The sequence below is a fragment of the Crocodylus porosus genome, unplaced genomic scaffold (genome assembly GCF_001723895.1).
Source record: "Crocodylus porosus isolate Cpor-Errol unplaced genomic scaffold, CroPor_comp1, whole genome shotgun sequence".
In the NCBI taxonomy this organism is placed as follows: domain Eukaryota; kingdom Metazoa; phylum Chordata; order Crocodylia; family Crocodylidae; genus Crocodylus; species Crocodylus porosus.
Window position 1 is genome coordinate 9374665 of NW_017728932.1, and position 19807 is coordinate 9394471.

Sequence of the window (19807 nt, forward strand, 5' to 3'; positions counted from 1 at the left end):
TTGAGAGCTCAAGGATAAGTCATTTTTGGCAGGATAGCCTCTCTTAGAAGCAGGGACCTTATTTCAATCTTTCTTCCTATTTGGTAGTGGATCTTTATCAGGAATATCCTAGCAGTGATACCTCAGTATCAGCAAGTTCATTCCCATTCCTTTTATATTCTCTCTAGAAGTACTAAATGCACAACCCTAGGTCATAAGTCAATGCTTTATTATGTTGTAATCTAGCTTCTCTTCTTGATATTATTTGGGGAAAATTCCACTCCCTTTCTCACACTGCCTCTGACAATGGCTAAATGGCATGCCTTCTCATATCTTGTTTAAGCCTTTGGGGATGTGAGATATTAGGAGCTCGAAATAGCTTGGTGTCTCTCTTAAAATGAATGCATACTGATGTGAAATCTCTTTCTGTCATGTCTGTGCCAGACTGAGCTTATTTAAAACTCATGCAACCATGGGTTGCTGGATTTTGTAATAATGGGGCGTATGCATTATCCTGCTCTGTTCCCAAAGGGAGCTATACTATTAGCTTCCATAGATCACCCATCAATGTGATACAATTAGGTCTCCCTTCTTCCCTTCATAGTGCATGCCAGACCTTATGGCACAGTTCTGCAGGTAGTGAATGATGAAATAAGTAGCTTGTGCTAACTATGGCCTCTGGTTTAATCTTTCAGCAGCTTGTAATTTTTTTTCTACCAAGACTTGCCATTGGACTTAATTGGATTGATGCAAATTGCAAAAAAATTACTGCTGCTTTTATAATCCTATTTCCACATGAGCCTCATGCATAAACCTAGCCCCAAATTAGCATTCTCTTTCTCCAGCAGAGGAATTTTTAGAATTGCACTCATATTTAAGAGAGAGTTAACAATGGATTTAGGTAATTGCAGCCAATCTACCCTGGCCTCCAGCTTCAAAGATCCTATAATGTGCTGTATCTGTAAGTGATGTTACAGCTTTCCCCACAGTAATACATTTCAGCGAGTATAGTCTGTATGAAAAGGGAGCTCTCTCTGGGCACTAGGGAAATGGTCAGATGTTTTGTTTTGACACTATTTTGACTCATTTTGAGCTTGAAACAGTGAAATCAAAATGAAATGAAAGGCTTCGAAACAGCCTCAAAATGAAACGAGGGTATTCGAAATGGTTTGAAAGTTTCAAAGTGTTTCGAGTTTCAAAGCTGGGCTTGCAGGGAAACAGAAAGTAAGGAGAGGGAGGGGGAAGAACTGCTCTGATATTGACAGTGTAGCTGGCCAGTGACTGTGATCCTTCCCTGAGGTTCCTTCCAATCCCTGTGCTTTGGGGGAGGGATGGAAAAACAGCTGCGCCTTAACACACACACAGTCACACACTTCACAAGTTTTGCTTGTCTGCAGCTTGAGGTGTAGTTTTCCAGAAACCCCAGCACCTAGCTCCTTGAAACTTGGCAGACTATGTGGCCTCAATGGGGGCTACCATCCCTGCAGTTGTCAACCCCCTGTGCCTTCACACTTACTAATGACATGAGTTTTGCTTTCAAGACTTTGAGGTGCAGTTTCCCAGAAACCCCTGCACCTATCTCCTTGAAACTTGGCAGGCTGTATGCCCGCAGAAGGAGCTACCATCCCTGCTGTGTTCATCCAAATCTGTGAATAAATGACCAAGTTAGAGGCAGTTTCTTGCTTCCCCATTATAGCCATTGGGCAAAGCACTGAAACAGGGAAACAGTTTTAACGAAATGAAGTGGAACAGTGCTTTTGAAATGAACTGAAACACGAAAAAAAACACTGTCCCATTGAAACAGAAGTCAAACCGAAACAGTGCCATTTCACACAGCCCTAATGACTGGCTTATATGATATTTTAAATTCTAATAGTTCTAACCCAGTCTCAACCAATCACACTGGAACACTTCTCTTCCTGCTCTTAGAAGATAGGTGTTGCTTCAGCACTTATACTTAAACACTAGCAAATAACCCCCAAACCCTACCGTTTCCTTTTTTATAGTTACATTTCCTCTTTATAATGAGGCAAATGATCTCAGCTGGGCTAGCCATGGCAGGAGTAACTCCCTGCCTTCCAACTCCCATTTAGTGTTGACATTTTCCATTGTGTTTCCCTCAAATGTCTGGGTTGAGCTGAAAAAAATCTTTATAAAGCTTTATGCTAAGTAATATAATATATTATATTTCTTTTTATAAGGTATCTTTTAAGCCTTGTTCTCTGCAGTTCTTAGTTTATCAGAGTAGTGAGAACTTTGGTTCCCTTTAAGATCAAATGGGATGATCTTCTCAAAGCATTCATTTTCTCTTTCATCCAGCACACTAGGCCAGTGATTTGGGCCACCCTGATCATCTCTAGCATTCTACAGATGTTGAGGATCTGAGCTGCACACCATCTAGGTATGTATCTTGATCTCCTTGGCTGTTATGAGAATGTCATTTTCCCCTTCTCAGATTAATCTCTTTGAAGTATAACTCTAGAAATATAAATCAGCTCTACAGCTGACAAAGTGTCAATATTAAAGGTAGGGAAAATAGTTTAAAGATAACAAGAAAAGTGCTCAGAAATTAAGTATTTAAGGTTATTATGAGGAGGAACACAAATTTGGGGGGAAGGAAGAGTTAGTTGAAGAAAGTCTCTCATCTTAAATCCCTTTTCCTTGAACAAAAATTGTTAAGATTGGCCAGTTGGTCATTCTGAGCCACCAGTCCAAGTATGTTAGTGTCAGTGAGTGATGGTGAATGTACCTGAGGTCCGATGCTTCGGTTCCTTTTCCTTGTAGCAAGTGTCCCAAATAGGCACTTTTTAGAAATGGATGGGCATTGGGCATGCTTGTATGAGTGGGCTTGCTTGGCAAGTAGACAAAGCATAGACTTGCCTAGTTCTTGTCTCATAGACTAAAATTTCTTCATCGCAAATATTGAGCACGTTGGATAAGAAGTTAGCAGAGTCAGATGACAAAAGACATCTTCTTTTCCATATCCTAGTGCTGAAATATTTTTCTGTTGTTGGGTTCGTTGATTGTTAATTTGACAAAGATGGCACTGGATATTCAAATAACAGACATGGCATCATTTTGCAGAATAGATCCAAGGAGTCCACAATATAAGAGTTGGCACTGAGTTCTCTGTCCCTCCATGTTATTTTACCTAACGAGATGACTAGGATCAATTGGTTTAGCTACAAGGAAGTCAAGTTTCAGACGACTCTTTTTTTTTCTACTGATGACAGTGATGCATCCTGGACATGGCACATGGGCTAATGCTACACTTTTCTGTTCTTCTCAAGACCTTTATCTGTATCTATCTCCCTCTTTGCCTTCATGAGGATTTTATGACTTTGACATGAAGGATGGCTTTGGCTATATGGCCTTGTTGGCTGTCCTTTCTTATGGCCAAAAAGGCTGAAAGAGGGGAACAGGACTTATGGGGCCCTGTAGCTTGGAGGTTAGGCATGATGTTAACATGTTTATCCTATCAGAAACATAATTAAAAAGAAACTCGTATACACTTAGCAGAATGAAAACACAAATAGTAGTGGGGGGGGGACATTTGTGAGGGTGCTTAAGAACCAATAGGTTCCATGCAACTACGGATTAGGTAACTAAATTACCTCATTTTAAATCTCTACTTGCTCAGGAATGCTAGTGAATACTCTGGTTCCTTATCCCCTCAAATCCAGGCAGGACAAAGGGTAGCTGACCATTTTGGCAAAATGTCAAAGACAAGCAAACCATTCTTCTTTGTGTTTGTACCTAAGTGGGGGCTGAACTGTCCACAGTTAGTGTAGAACTGTTCCTTTGAGCTGCATTTGTGGCCAAATTCTTCTGTTACTAAGGGTTTCACAGGCACCACTGCAAATCCCATTTCCTTTCCTGATTCCCCACTCACTCCAGTCCCTCAAAATGTATCTGAGCAGATGTGCAAGAAAATGGAGTTTATTCCCCTTCCCATTCTCTATCCATGTAGCACAATGAGGGAGTAAGCAGGCACAGCCCTGTATATCTGGGTGGAAGGTCCAGGCAGCCCAGATAGAGAAACAGGTGTATCGTCTAATGTACACTATAACCCATACTTGCATTGATAGTTCTGCCTGTTTATATATTGATAGAAGTGATCTGCCCAAACTGGATCAGCATACATTAACTTAATGTCAAGGAAAAAACCACGTGACTGGAAAACCTGAGACCAAAGTAACTCTGATGTTCAGAAACTGAAGGTGAGAATCATTTTCTTTCAACGGAAAGATCTTCCCAAACCCTGTTGATGAATTATGAAAGTATGTGCCTGGAGGACATTGTCTTTTTTTTTTTCCGTAAGCACAAATCAGACTTTGTTAAATGACTTTTTCTTGATCATTCATTCATGGTGAAAGTATGTATAAAAATGTTTTCTGAGATATCAAAACCTCAAGGCGTGTGTTGCCAGTTTGGAGAGTATAATGAAATGCAGCAAAATAGGATTTTTAACTGAAAAGCCTACAAATTGTTTCTTGCAATACAAAGCTGATATGTGTAAATACACATCATAACACATGAAAATGAATCCCATATTGAATATTTCATTGCAGAAGCCATAAACTGCACTAAAAATTGATGCATGGCAAATATATTTTTATTTAAGCATTTACTTTTTTGGCATAAACAAATGGAAAAATATATGGAATTATGCAAATAAATTCACAGGGCCATTAAAATGAAATGAACAATATCAAGTCGCTGGCCCTGTATGGAGATTTTATGTTTTAATATTGTGGACATTATTAAAACACATATAATATGGCCAGCAGAAGCATACAGTAAATAGATTTAATTCTTCAGAAGCCTGAATTTTCATTACATTTCCCTATTGAGAATGTGAACTTTTTATGCATCAGGATAAATCTATTTTATAATCTTTGAGATGTACTGTGTGCTTTTTCTATTTCTTATATGTTTTATTTTTTTTTAATTAAATGGGATCTTCTTTATATAGTTCTGTTCTTTATCATCTCCATAGAGGGGGCAAAGAAACTACACAAGCTGCAGTAGGTAGAGCTTGCAGCCCCTGAGGAAGGGTTTTGATTACCTTCTCCTGTGGACTACTCGCTAACTGGTCTATGTAGCACGGTGCGTGGCTCAGGAGCTGTAGCCTGGCTTCAGGCGGTTAGAAGGGGGTTGCCTGCCTGCCTGCCTAGAGGGACTGGGCCAGCTGATGGGGATGATTTAATGGCATAGAGGAAGTTAAAAGCTCTGAGGGAAGGGAACTAAGGGGCAGAAGGAAGGTGGGGTGTGTTGAGGAGGAAGGAGCACAGAGCTGGGGTTACTCTCTCAGGGTCTGGGAAAGGACTGCAGGGCTCGGTTTAATCATTTGTTGCTTATGTACTTACTTGTTTTATGTTTTATGTTACTTCCTAGGGGGGCAAGTTTGCCCCAGGGAAAATAAAAACTGTTGTGAAAAATGACAACCTGGTATAGCCTAAAACTGCAATTCCTTTCCCACTTTTCAATAAGAGTGCTGCTATAGTTATCAGACGAGCATGGATAGCCTGTTAGCCTGTCCCAGAAGCAGAGACCCAGAAGTCCACGCTCCACAGTAGCCTGGCAGGTGGACTACCAAGTAGTGGTTCTGTCATGGGTCTGGGACTCATTTACCAACAGAACATTGATTTTTTTTTCTTGTAAAAATAGAAGGGTTTTTGTGGAAAATATAAATTTTGCAGGAACTAATGTTTTCATTGGAAAATCATTCCCAGAGGAAATTCCCAACAAAGTCTGCCAGATTTGATGAATTCATGTTTTTTGATGAAAACTTGGTAGAAAGATAACTGACCATAATAGCACCAAATAGTTATGAATGCAACTATCTGACAGATTTTAGAGAAGGGGCTTCCAGAAATTCCTTCTGTTTTCTCAGCAAACTATGCAAACAAATACATCATTGACATTGAGGCTGCTTGTAAACCCCTCTTAGGTTTTTGGGTGCTTCTATAACTACTGGGGCTAAGTCTCAAGTTATTTGAACTACTGCCATCTATGTTGCCCTTGGTGTATCTAATAAAGTTTATATTCCATATGTTTTAAAGGGGGTTCTTATATCTATATCCTTTTTATCCAAGTCTGATGAATGTCAACTGTCTGCTGACCAAAGCCTGCTCAGAGGCATAAAGTGAAAGCAAAGAGATATTATAGCCTAAGATAGTCATTGAGATGGATACTGGCATGGGCCAAGCAAAGTAAAAGGAACTAAGGATTCTTAAGAACAATATTTAAGGAAAGGATGAAGATGAGAAATCCAGATATAAAAATATGCTTCATTAATGGATGGCATTTTAGAATGTAAGTAGTTCACATTTCACATGTAGGCTTAGTTTATTCTTAGTAATTGAATTCATGTTAAAATATTCACATATAAGTGGCTACAGTATTTCTCGTGTATTTTACTAATCAGGAGATTGAATGTGATTAGCAAACTATTTGGGGGTGACTTTTTCTTTTATTTATTGCTCCAAGAAGACAGCAATTTGCTCAATAGTGAAAGATGGTAGTTTATTATGTAAATTAACCAAAGCCCAAAAACGCTGAACAGTTTGTGCTTGCTATGTAAAGTGCCACATTGAAAATAAACTACCCATAAATCATTTCTATTACTGTATTCATTTTCAGCATTAAAACTACTTGTGAAAAATTAAATGTAGATTAGGAAATGTTTGCCATGGGAGTTACCTGAAGGTAAATGCTTGTAGATTGACACTTTTGACAACCCCATGACTCTGAACCATACCGATTGTACTGAAGTAGTTACTGTTTAGTTTCCAACCATCTTGGATGGAATGAGAACTGCTTGCCTTTAGGCCATAGGACCTATATTGCTGACAGCTAAATAGCTCTTCTTTTTTAGCTCAATTAGTCAGTCTACATTTTTAGGATGGAAAAGTTGAAGTGTTGAAGAAATGCATGAAAGGCAACTGTTTTTTTCGGGATGTCTTTTATTGGAAGAACTGCAAAGTTGGTCCAATAGCTATTGGACCAAAAATTTAAAAAGAACCCAACCCCCTGCAAAACAAAAACCTCCCCCCTCATTTCCCTGAAAACCTGGCCTCTCATGGAATAGAAGAATGTGTCTTTAGAAGAGCTAGGTGGCTGTGGTGTGTGGTATAGTGTAATAGTCAAAATTTAGTATGATATTCTACTAGTACATAGAAGACCAAAGTAGCTGATGTAAAGAAGTGTGTCTCCACTTTGAGTTCTAATGAAATGTATCCATTCTGGTAGGTATCTATTTAAAGTCGAGAATCAATTCTCAAAGAGCGTGAGCTGTTATTTAAACATTTCCCTCCAAGTTTTTTGTGCATACAACTAAGATTTGAACATGCAAATTAGATTTGTGCTCATCACTCCAAGTAGGTAGTCCTCAAATTTCTCTGGACCAAAGACAGTAACACATCCCAGGCTGTACTCTTATACAGTATGCTTAAGAACCAGAATCTGGAGGGCTGTAGTCATGATTTTAGGACTTACTTTTCAAAATGGCGGCTTTTTGGAAAGTCCATTTCCTCAGGCAGGCATTACTTTTTTTCCAAACTTCATTAGCTGTTGTCAGCTGATGGTGATCTCATTGGATTCCTGAAACTACTGCTTTGTGGCAACAATATTGAACCACTTTTTTCTCCCCCTTGTCACATGAGTAAATTTAATTGGGACTACAGGACTTGGGTAAGGGGAACAAGATTTGACCCTCTCTAATGATTGTTTGGACAGTGCAGAGATGGGATGGAAGTCTGCACTTCATACTTTTCTAAAGGAACAGAGGAGATAAATGTTTGTCTCATGATAGTGAACTCATTTTTATTACTCCCCAAGATGGAATCCAGTTTGCTGCTGGTGCAGCTACTAATTTCATTAAATGAGGCATGAATTAGTCTCCTGGCTGGAATGCAGCACATGGGTTCTGGTATGCAAAATGTGTGGCAGGTAAATGGGTGAAACTATGTAGGGGTTTTTCTTTGTATATTTTGTTCAAAAGCATTCCAACATTTGGCTGCTTTCTCCAGGCAATATAAACCTATTTCTGAGCACAAGAGGGCCTAATCCATGCAAAGAACAGTTTCAGAATCCAAGCCTTTTTGTGCATGTTCTCTGTGTGAACAAGACCGTGCTGTCAAATTGCATTTGAGGAGCATGAAATCAACTGAAACAGCAAGCACTTTTCAGTGTGAAATTTTCCCCAGGTTTCTCTACCTTCTCTGCAGCCTTCTCCTGTATTTTGTGCCCTGCCCTGTTAATACATGTTCAGCTGGGAGATGTGTTTCTTCAGAATGGGAACCCAGTGCACGGGTTCTCGATGCCAGCTCAAATGGGTTCTGCCAGAACTCTGCTGTGCACGTCGGGCTGGGCTTAAAAACTTCAGCATCCCTGCTTTCCAGTGCACACAGACAATAGCCCGGGGACTCCTGTAATACTGTTTGCTGCAGTACTCAGCTTATGGAAGGGTGTACTAAATCATTTGCTGAAACATAATTCCAATAATGCTGCAGGGAGCAAACATTTCTGGCAAAAGCATGGCACTTCTCTTTCTATCAGATTTCCTTTTCCTCTTATATTACGCATTCAATAAACTCTTTTAGTGCAAGTATTTCAGGATGGCATCAGAAACAGTCCCATAGCAATTGGTTGGAAAGTGACCAGTATCTGTCCAAACCCAGGGCAGCCCAGTCAGGCAGGTGCTTTCACCGTATTTTGATATTTTAAAGCAGGGGCAGCCAGTTATTTTAGGTGGAGGGCCACTTACTGAGTTTTGGCAAGCCACTGAGGGCCACATGACAGGCAGCCAGGGGCAGATAAATATTAATTTCTAAATTTTTAGGGGCCCCACGGACCAGATAGAATAGCCTGGCGGGCCACATCTGTACCGTGGGTCACATTTTGCCCACCCCTGTTTTAGTCTCAGGGCCTGACATCAACTTAGGTCAATGTTATGATGCTGACAGTCATTGTAGCATAAATCCTTTGATTCAGGAAATCGGGACTCATGGTACAGATGATATCTTTTATTAGACCAACAAGATTTTTGCAAAAAAAAAGTTTTAATTGCAAGCTTCCTGGATACTTGATTCAGGAAAACACTTCAATATGTGCTTAAGTCTCTTATTCAGGACACTGTTCATGTATATGCTTAATTAAGTGCTGTGCTAAAAAGACTATTTTCTGGAATCAGGGTCTCAATGATCAGCTCACTGGTCTGAGATGGAGGCACTTGTTCAAATCGTAGATCGCTCTGCCGATCTGGATCCATGGAAGTCTGTTTGTTACTAGTGAAAACATCCTCTCCTTTCCAGGTCCAGGAGAGGGCAGCAGAAAACAAGCCTACGGGGCTGTTAGGTTTCATTTATTTATGTAAGGTAATCTTCTCCTTGCATACATTGTTTTATTTTTTTTTCCAGAGAAACTCATGTTGTTTCAAGAATTTACAGAACTGGTGCTACAGGGTTTGGCTTGCAAAGTACACGATTGCTTTTGAAGCATCACTGCTTTTCTTCCCTGAAGGGGGACCCATTCCTGTCCTTTGCCCAGAACACAGTATTCTGGCTGCCAAGCTTCTTCCTGTAATCCCTGGGCATGCATGCCTGGAGTCTCCAAATGTCTTGGGCAGATATGGTTTCTCAGTCCATGGTTTCTCTGTCCACGTGTGAACTGTGCCTAGCACCTTGAGGCCCTGATCATCTAAGCATAACTTTTGGTCACTATCATAACCAACAACACCTCTCTAGATGGTCTTACACCAAGTGGGGAGACTCTGGGGAGCTCTTTTACAAAATCCTGCACCTCTGCAGATCTGGGAAGTCCACTCCAGATGCTTATCCAGATACTACCTCCACCTGCTCCTTCAGGACCTAAAAATGGATAAAAATATCAAAAGCATCTGAAGGACCTGGGAGGGTTAAACTTTCATTGCTTTGGTGATGAAGACCTCCAAGTCCTTCTGATATTCAATGAGGATTGCATGTCTTGGCCCTCTTTACAAGGCTGAATTTCATGCTAAGTTGGTTGTACTATTTGCAACACAGTTCAAAATACTTTCCCATTTTACACACCCCACCCTGCGGTATCTTAATTTTTTTCTTGCTCTGTTTGCCAAAGAATCATATCTCCCCTTAGCCAGGTAAATTACTGCTAACTGTGAGTAACATTGTCACAAGATGGCTCTAAAAAGCTGGCACTAAAAAAATTATACCCACACATTGCAGGCAGAGCAAAACATCTTGAGAATGAAAATGACACTTCTGCCTTCACCTGAGAAATTCTCAAGTGTTGCCAACCTATTTAGACAGAATAAGGAGGAAGAACACACAAAACACAATTATTTGTCTTGGGATTGCAATCAAAAAAGGAGCCATTGTGAATGAACAATCAACCTGCAAAGCTTGGAGAAAGTGAACTGAACAAAGTCTAATGATGTCAAAATATTTCTCTGGGGTCCGTCTTTGTTCTTTGGTACACTTGATTAACCCACTCTAGACACAATTTTACAACTGACTGCTCCTGCACGTTAGATGAATTATTTTAGGCTAGGGATACCATTTATTTGCAGATTCAACTTACTGCAATGAGCTGTGTTCCCAATTTTGCAAATTTAGTAAGAGCTAAATTGAAATTAAAAGAAAAGCCATGCAAATCACGTTAAAAGGGCAGCTGCAAAACAGACATCTTACTGCACTGCTTTTAAAGGGAAACAGGTTAAAAATCCTATATGTGTGATATATTTGTGTATAGATATTCTGAATGACAAGGGAATGGTGTGTGATACACAGTCAAATCTCTAACTACTTAGTTGCAAGGTGTTGAGGGCAGATACTGTCTCCTAATCCCCATGTAGACTGATCTTTCTAGCTGTATTTAAAAGCCATATTTCTTTACTTGTGTTATTAAGAAAAGGCCTGGTCACAGGGAAGACTGAATGTATGATTTTAATGGTTGCCACTTTGGGTACTACCCGGGCTTGAACTCAGAAGCCGCCCCAAAATATGGATCTTCATCATTTCAGTTGAAAGGGGCACGTCCACTAGCTGAGAGCATCAGTGTGTTGTGATCTTCTGAGTCAGGGGTTGTCAACCAGGGGTACACATACTCCTAAGAGTACCTGGAAAGGTCCTAGGGAGTACGTGTGGGCAGGTGGGGACACAGCACTGCCACCCACCGTCCCATGCTGCTGCCTCCCAGGAGCAGAGCCAGGAGTGGGGGGCGAGAGTAGTGGCACCCCTCTGCAGGCTGCACAGGCGCCATCCAGCCGGCTGGATGTGGGAGGTGGGGAGCTCACACGTGGCAGCTCCTGTTGCCATCCACTACTCTACACTGTCGCTGCTGCCTACTGCCCCACACTGCCACCATGAGCCACTTTCCCCCAGCCAGTCGCACTTGCAGCTCCATGGTCTGCTGACGGGCGGCAAATGATTGGCCGGGTGTGAGGCCCATCACCAGATCGTGGATCTGCATGTGCAACCAGCTGTGGGAAAGCAGGGCGTGGTGGTGGCGTGGGATGGAGGGTGGCAATGGCAGCTGCATCCCCCCCCTGCATCTGGCCACTGCCACCAGAAGGGGTACACTTCCTAAAAAAGGTTGAAAATCCCTGCTCTAGGTAGATCAGTAGGACAAGTACCATGGGAAATTGTCCACTTAACTCATGCATTACCTAAGCAAAGGACCAGTATGCCTAAAAGCTATGCAGTAGGGATTTTGGACATGCGCAGCCTGTTTTCCAGGTTTCAGATTTCAAGCCTCAGTATGGATGCATTTGTTGAAAGCACTTAATCTTGCTTCTCAAGTGTAAGATCTCAGAGACACTTGCTTGTTACTTCTTTATGAAACAGGATTCATTCCCCAAATGCCACTGGTGATCACTTGGTGTCACTGAAAGGTAACGAACCAGCTAGGCAGTTTTTTAGCATTCAAAAGATTTATGCCAAATTTCCAAATCTGAGAAACAAGGGCTACTCTTTATGTGGTAGTTTTTTTGCAGACATTCTTGGGTTGAACCTTTATAGTAAAGGACAAGAAACGCCCTCAGTCACTAATCAGCAAGCAAATAAAAGTCCATCCCCTTCATATTACTGTTAATTTTTAATGGGTAAAATAGATCGTCAGTGCTTGCACACCCAAAGACGCTCTAAAAGTTAGACTGCATATATAATTATTCATTTATATTGGTTACTGTGGCTCAGGATTCCCAGAAGGAGAGCCCCTCTTGTGACCCATTCTCTTCTGTGTAAATGGATGAATGGTTGGCACAGCTCTAGGGAAAATAATGCACATTAGTGTGTATTGATATCATTATTCAGATTGTAACAGTGTGGCAGTTTGGACCACAGTGGGTGTCATGATAATAGATGTGCAACAGGTGGATTTAAGAGATCATCATACAACAGCAGGCTTGGATGGGCATTGATCGGGATGGGCAGTTATCTGGACCCAAGAGCTACACAGGGAGTTTTGATGACCTATCAGGCTGGGTGAGCACCCCCCCCACTGCTCTCTGTGGAGTTGGAGGTTGTGTGTATGGGGTGTGTTGCAGGGGGGCATGTGCTCATGTTGGGGGTGGGGGCTGCAGGGGCAGGAGTAGGAGGAGGATCTGCCGCTGGAGGCAGGAGAAGCAGAACAGCTCTTCTGGGCCCTAGCCAGCACATGCAGTTTCTGGCGGGGCTGTTCCCAGTGCAGCTGCACCTGCCCTGGTACTGCTCTGCTCCCTCCACCTACAGCAGCATCTCTTCCTTTGCTTCTGCCCTTGCTGCATCACTCCAGGCAGGTGGAGGGGCGGAGATTCAGGCACGTGGCTCCACTGGAGGCAAGGGGAGCAGAACAGCACCAGGAAGGCTGCCACTGGAAGCTGCATGTGTTGGTTGGGGCCCGGACCTGGGGCGCTGGGGCGGCAGGTGGGAGTGCGGCATAGGCTGCCCTGGTGGGAGCAGTTGGACTGTGACGCCAGGCGGAGTGCCTTGGCTGCGGGTTGGATCTAGTCAGTTGATGGGCTGGATCTGGCCCATGGGCCGTATTGTGCCCTCCCCCAGCATATATTTTTTCCAGTAGCTTGCTAGTTGCAGCTTCCCACCAGGTATGAGGGGGAACATTGTTGCTCAGGACTAGGAGCCATGGTAGAGGGGTCAGCTGAAGGGTTCCTGAGGTGATGCTCATTGTCAAATGTAGCTGCACATCAATGAGTTTGGTATATGATGACCGATGCCAGACTGGTGCACAGGGTACAAGATGGCAATTGCTGACATCCTTAGGGCTGAGGCTCTTGTACCCCACAACGACCCAGCCAGCTTGTTACAGAGGTTGTTGCATGTCTTAACGTTCATTGTTGTCTTTTTGAAGTGTTCATGATAGCCCAGTGTCTGGTGTGGCGCCACACCCAGGTAGATGGGATGTGCTTCTTGCCTCAGTCTCTGGCCATTCAGGTAGATGTTCAGTTCCCAGGCAGCATTCATAGATTGATTGTAAGGAGCTGGATTGGCATTGTGTAGGTGGAAAACACTGGAAATCATCTTCCTGATGCTTGGCTGGAGATGCCATGTCTTCCAGTAGTCAGCCAGCTTTGCGGTGCCACTGTTCAGAGTATGTTCTAGATCAGAGAAAGTCCAGGCTTGAAATCCACAGATGTTGTCAGCATAGATAATTTTTGTGACTGGGTTTGTGGCAGGTCATTAATGTAAAGGTTGTACAAGGTCAGAGCAAGCACAGTTCCCTGAGGCAGTCCATTGGTCTGTCTCTTCTAAGTACTTGTCTTCTGGTTGGCAATCTATCAGCGTTCATGTCACATCAACCATTGGTACCTGGTTCATACCAGGGAAACTAATGATTCTTTTAGCAAATCAAATTCTGTGAACTTTTTGAGGAATCCCAGTGTCATTGCCAGCAACCACCCAGACATCCTGCAATCCTATGACGTTCATGCTATTGGGCCTGCACTCTGAAGCTTACAACTAAACTTTTAGGGGCTGTCAGGTGCCAAGTGAAGACTAATCAGTGTTCTTGTTTTCCAACATGCTGTTGGCATTGTATGTCTACAGGAGATGTATACCCCATCTGTTGAAGCTGGATGCTATAAAATTGGGGGATTTGATCTACTCTCTTATGCGTCACATCCAAAGCGTGGGCAAGCCGTGTATGCCCATTCTGACATCGTGGATGTAGCCAAATGTCCACTAGCTTCTGTGATGCATCCAGATTGGTGGTTTTTGGGTTTCTCCAAAGTGGAGCACCTTCATTAGCTTCTGCCTATCCCTGTGTACGATCAGAAGCCCATCCCCATCCCCAGTGCTGTCTGCAGGAACAGGGATGGGTGGAAAGGGGGAGAGGCGGGAACAGACGGGGAGGAAGCTCTAGGCTGGGGTTTGCCCAGCCTGAGTTGGAGGGAATCAGGTGGATTGGAGCTCCAATCCATGCCCCCACTCCCCTCCTTCAGCTTGGTGGGGGGGCGGGTCACTCTGACTTATGGTGCTTTCTATGAAGCACCATGAGTTAAGAGTGGGGAGCTACACATTTGTCAGTGCCCTTTAAGTTGAACAATGAATGGTTTAAGCCACTTAAAAGGTGTTAATATGCAGCCAGCCCAGGGGTTAAGAGCTCCAGAAGCCATTAAAATTACCCTGCAACAAAGCCCTAAGTCTTTGGAATCTCAGGGTAAACGCTAGTCATTGACCCATTCTTCCCCTTTGAACAGCGTCTAGAGATAAAATGGGAATGAAAGATTCTACCAGTTTCTGCTTTATTCTTTATCTCTGCAGGACCAGTTTCAAAGTCAATGGTATGACTTCTGTTGAGTTTGGTGGGCTGTGGATCACACCTTGATAGGACAATGCTGCTGGAGGTGATAGAAACTTTCAATAAAAGCATGAATTTTGTGAACACCAGGTACATTGACAGTTGCTTTCTATGCATGTGATTAGCTGTATTATATCTGTTGGTGAATGTTAATATTTAATACAACTGCTTTCAGGTACACAGAAAATACTTAACTTATATTCAGCATACAGAGGCAGTGTTCTGCACTGAGTTCAGCCCAAAGCACAGAGATGACATATTAAATTGTATAACATTTGGAAGGAGCAGGGCATATTCTAGCTGGCTGGTAAATTAAACAGTTCAGTGTGTTCTAACCCTCCGCATCCTAAGCTGTCACTCTCATTGTCTTCTGACACATCTTCTTGTTTTTCCTCAAAGATTAAAAAAAGAAATTAATAACAAAAAGTCAGTCTTAGGATTCTGGTTATTATCATGAGATAATCACACCCTTAGGGATTGCAGATAAAGTCCAGGGTTGTAATTATCTCATGATAAGAACATTCCTCCTTCATGTCTTCTTGCTTGAATGAGCATATTCCAAACTGCAGCTGAATGTTTGCATTGTTAATTTATCTTAGAGTGAATTAACCACAAGGAAAAGTGCCTCATATCAAAAGGGGTGGGGAGAAAAGCAAGTGACACTTGACATTTCCAGTTTGGCCATGATAACTCATCTCTGACTGGGCTGGCACTGTCTTAATATCACATTGTATTAGTAGTAATTACTGGTCCAGGAAGAAAAATATAAATGTGCAATATCTGCCAATCTTAGAAGAGGGAAAGAATCCTAATAGGAATGAATAGTTATTAAGACCAGGAGAACCACTGTGATCACCAAGTCCGACCAACATCACAGAGGCCAAAGACTCTCACTTAGTAATTTTTTAATAAAGCTGGTAACTTGTGGTTGAGTTGTTTCATATCCTATTAGAAGGAGATCAAATTCTAGCTTGAGAGACTGCCAGTGATGAAATATCTGCCCCCTGGAAGGAGCTGCAATGAGTTGCCAAACGACATAGTGGAATTGCAGTCTGTGGGGATCTGTGATGGACTCCAAGCACTTCTAGGATACTAAGGATAACACTCTACCTATTGAAAAAAAAAAGTGGGGGTGTGGAATAAGAATGGGGAAAAACTGACATTGCCCCCTCATCACTTAGGAGTCTGTGAAAGTGTCTATAGCAACTGTAGGAGTTGCGTTCTGTGGAAAAGTGGGGAATTACTTGAATTGGGGCTTGAGACATGGAGCAGAATCAACTTCATGATAGGCTGGGCTCCTATCTGAAACCAGGATAGCACTGAAAAGAAGAGCAAGAGGTCATGCTGTGGGAAGCATTAATTAGCCATTAATACATAGCTTATTAATGACAGTGCCCCCATGCTTTTAGGCTTGTGCCTGAGACCTGGAGAATTATTCAAAATAAGCCTATTGAGTTATAGCATTTTGGCACAGATTTCTTTTCTTTCTCCCATTTTAGTTTTCTGGTTGTCCTCTCTCCACATTGCAAGACAACAGTTTGTCAGGATTCAGAGTCTATCTCACACAGCTTACTGTGAAAAGGATACTGCATTTGCTTTTGGTTTTCACTAGCTTTTGACATGCCAATCTGACTTAGTTCCAACTATTTTACTTCCAGTTGGCACATACTTTTCTGACACAAGGGAATCAAAGGTAACCACTGATCTGCCTGCTGGAGGTTCCCAAGTAGGAGGAATACGGATGGAACATGGTCTTCTCTCTTTAATCTCCCCTCTATCAGGTATCACTTAATAAGTAAGAAATAGCTCATTTGGCATTTCAAACTGTTAGCCTGGATTATTTTACAGCTCTTCCCACGTCCAGTTTTTTTTTTTTAATAGGAAGGTAATAGAAAATATTAGCACTTCCTAATCAGTTTATCTATTAATATAAATTTCACACCCAACTCTAATTTCTAGCATGGATGAAATCATCCAGTCAGTGTTAATAAGAAATAAATCTATTTGACTTACTATTAAACTCATAATTTTGGACTGCACACACATTTGCGAACATACACATATCTCATCTGTGCGATCTGTGCAGCAGTATTTGCTAAAGTTGTGCAGTGAATTATGAGAATGCCAGTTAGAGATGGCTAAATGAGTCATGACCAAAAGTCCTACAGGGCACCACAGCAACCATGTCAGAAGAGAAGATGCTGAGGTATCGACACAAACAATCCAACTCTGAAAGTTTGTAGAAATAGAAGGTTCTGTGGAGCCTTGTCTAGAAACCCAGGGTAATTATCTGTTGTGAAAATAGAATTTTTCCTAAAATGATAGGTCATTCTATTAATTCAAATAAAAGTGAATGCTACGTATATTATAAGAAGAAAACTCTATATGGGTACACTTGAAAATAATGAACCATTTCTCCCAAAGGTATTTGTGCTTTCCCCAAATAATATCCTATACAGGTCAAGCTGTGATTGCATTTGGATTTGTTTAATATTTATTTTTTGAACCTCAGCACCCTTTACCAATGGACACACATGGTCCTGTAGTTAATGCACTAATAAGGCTTTCGAGAAACCTAAGTCCCTCATCCGTCCCTGTGACTGTGGGCAACTCGCTTTGTATCTCACTTTGTATTTGGTCCCACAACTATTAAATGAGAATAATACCTGCCCCAGAAAGAAGTTGGAGGAAAAATACAACAAAGATGATAATGTGCTTAGATGTTATTGAAAAGGAGGTCCATATACACCCCTGAGATGAATTAATTTGCTTCAAGTTGGTTGACCCTCAAAGTATAAGTTGCTTCTAAAAATTGTGATTTAGATCGTTTTCCCCCTACTTCTTTAATCCATTCTTGTTCTGGCATAAGACTGTCCACACAGGGCATTAGTCTAGATTAACTGTTCTGCTGTAGATTCATGCCCTTCCTTAGTCGAAACAAGCCATAATAGGATTTGACCTGATTTAATCTCTCCATGTGCAAGGAAAAATAGAGGAATTTATTTTAATCTCACTAGGCATAATTTTGAGGGCCAGACGTTCTTCACTGAACCATTTTTTTTAATGCAGAGTTAATTAGTCCAGCTTGATTTCTGTGTTCTCTGAGAGACAACCTGAATGTTGGCCTTCTTTCTGAGTGGTTGATCTCTAGCGAGCCATGCACTCTTCCAGGAGCTGATAGGTCCTAGTACTCATAGACCACTGTAGTGCAGATAAGCAGATGAAAGATTTCTTAGATGTTTGGGGGTTGTAGTTGTCAGCTATGGAGAAAAACAACCGCTGCTGCTGTCTGGAAAGAGAGAGAGAATTAGAAATAGATCCTGCTGCTGTGCCTGAGACTTGCTGTGCTAGTTGCTTTCAAAAAGGAGGAATTGTTGCCATTCCTGCCGTGTGCATTCCTCATGGAGGAGTTGTATTATTCTGTAGATGAGGCATGTGCTATATAAAAGCTATCATTGTGTTACAAGTTACCTTAAGCTTATGATCAGAAAGTGTGGCTAGAAAATGATGTCCTCATTATTCTTATTGCAGTGGGATCGTCAAGTCCAAGGTCTGTTCTAAGGGTAGGTGGCTCATTGGGCTACCAAAGCTGAGATGCTTTGGTGTCTATAGCCATCAACACACAAAGGAATATGACTAGCATCACATCCATTTACCTTTGATTCTCCACCTTGATGACTAGGTACCTACTCACAGCTTGTTTCACTGCGGGAGTCTGGTACTCACACCCCTGGGTCTGTAACAAATGTTTGCCACCATGCTCTCAGCAGAACAGCACATTTGAGCCCCAGTCAGGAGCCAGAGCCTGATTTTGCAATATGCTGTATGCGCCCGAAACAAAAAGGCTGGCCCTGCCCCTCCGCTCCCTAGCTGGAGCAGTGAGGGCTGGCTGACAAGGGGGTGTGGGGGTCAAGCCGAGCTGAGAATGTAGCCCAGTCTATGGGTGGGGAGTGGGGACACTGCCCCCTCTGCCCCAAGACAAACCCTGGCTGGGGCCAGGGAGGGAGGTTAAACACCCCTCCCCCTGGTCAAACTTATTGCTGGCTGCAACTGTGGACTACAAATCCCAGAGAAGCAGGAAGAGGAAGTGAGGAACAGCCCTGCAGAGTCCTAATGTTGTAATTCTGGACTGCAAATCCCAGAGACCTCGGGGGCAGCAGGTAGAGGAAGTGAACACAGGGCCAGAGAGCCATGCTCTAGTGCCCTCCCAACCTCTGGCCTGAGCCCCTGCAGGAATGTGGCTGCATTTCCTGAATCAAATGTACATTTCTGTTCACTTCTGTTTCAATTTAATCTGTGCAGTTTAGACTAACCTGCAAAGACTGAATTGATTTAGCTTTGGACTTTTTGACTGTCTGTACTTAGAGAGGAAGCAACTCACTTGAAGGCACAAAGCAAATCAGTGGTAGATTTGAGGGAAGGAAGAAAAACAGGTTTCCTGAATCATGGTTCAGCTGTATGGGATCATAATGCCACTCCATGTCCAGCATAGGCATTCCTGCTTGCGATTTCTGGCATTAAAAATGCAGATAAGACAGTTTCTCTGCTAATCTGCTGCTTCCAATTAATGTGTTACTGATTGATCCAGGGTTTTATGTGACCTCAGAGCCTTTGAAATCTTCATGAGTGACCTGATTAAAGGCTGAAATTTTCAATCCCTTATCCTGTTTCGCTTAGGCCTTTAGGTGGAGTAAAGTCTAGATTAAGGATTGAATCCAGTCTTTAGGATCTGACCACAAATAAGGCTGGCTGTTTCAGAAGATCAGTATGGAAAGCTTGGGTGGATCAAATACCTGTTCTGAAAAGCTCAGTGAGTTTTATGGGCAATTTCATTAGTTCAGGGATGGTTTCCTAAGCCCAATGCATACATAATGATATTCATCCCTGAATAGCGGGATCAGTGTAGGTCTGCTTGCCTGTCAAATCCTATCCTCATTCCCTGTTTTTACAGTGGACTGTAAAAATAGGGAACGAGCAGTGCATAGCCCTTGTATTGGGCTCTTGCATGGGCATCTCCCAGGAAGCCCTTCTG